This window comes from Octopus bimaculoides, chromosome 30 (assembly GCF_001194135.2).
Source record: "Octopus bimaculoides isolate UCB-OBI-ISO-001 chromosome 30, ASM119413v2, whole genome shotgun sequence".
NCBI lineage: Eukaryota > Metazoa > Mollusca > Cephalopoda > Octopoda > Octopodidae > Octopus > Octopus bimaculoides.
Genome location: NC_069010.1, coordinates 5,232,183 through 5,233,413, shown reverse-complemented (window position 1 = coordinate 5,233,413; position 1,231 = coordinate 5,232,183).

Genomic DNA, 1,231 nt, shown 5'->3' with positions numbered 1-1,231 from the left:
GACTGAACACGGAACCATGTGGTTGGTAAGCAAGCTACTTACCACACAGTGATTATCATTATATTTTGTTTTAGTAAAATCATTAATCATGATATAGAGTAATATAATTTTCAAGAGACGGGTGACACGAGCTCCTACAGTTCGAAAGAGGGGTTGCTTTTACAAGTGTATTTGACACATGATCATGTGCATTCTGGCAAGAGCATGGGGGGATGTGTGACATGATTTCACCTGGAATACCTAAATGAAGTTTATTGGGACAGATGGATAGGGCAAGGATCGCAACAACTTCCAACACCTGTTGATTGGCCTCCCAGAAGTCCAGACCTCACATCTTGTGATAACGCTCTTCCAAACTGCAGGAGCTCGTGTCAACCATCTGAAATTGAAAATTGTATTTTTATTATATGCTGTGCTTGAAAAGACCCAACAGGCCAAGTGAGACCATAACCTGTGGCCTATGCCAGTGATGTAACCAGCCCACTTAGGCATACCTTTCTTTCATTGGACACTAAACTATGCTTGTGAAAACCTGTTGAGGCAAGTGAAATCAGAATCGAATTCGATGACAGCACCGCATGACTGGCATCCGTGCTAGTGGAGCGCTAAGAGCACCATCCGAGCGTGATCGTGGCCAAGGCCGCTGCGTGGCACGTAAAAAATACCATTCAAGCGTGATCGTTACTTTGTACTTTTATCTGTAAACCCAGTTGGCAAAATAACATGGTTTGTCATAAACACCTGTACTTTGTGGTCTTTTTTGTTACTTTAGCTATGAATTAAATTAATGAATTCAACAGGATACACTGTCTGCAAATAGTTGGATTCAGCATATTATCCTCCATTTTCTAATTGATAAATATATATATATATCATCATCATCATCATCATCATCATCATCGTTTAACGTCCGCTTTCCCTGCTAGCATGGGTTGGACGATTTGACTGAGGACTGGTGAAACCGGATGGCAACACCAGGCTCCAATCTAATTTGGCAGAGTTTCTACAGCTGGATGCCCTTCCTAACGCCAACCACTCAGAGAGTGTAGTGGGTGCTTTTACGTGTCACCCGCACGAAAACGGCCACGCTCGAAATGGTGTCTTTTATGTGCCACCCGCACAAGCCAGTCCAGGGGCACTGGCAACGATCTCACTCGAAAATCCTACGGGAGCCAGTCAGGCGGTACTGGCAACGGCCACGCTCAAAATGGTGCATCTCATGTGCCACCTG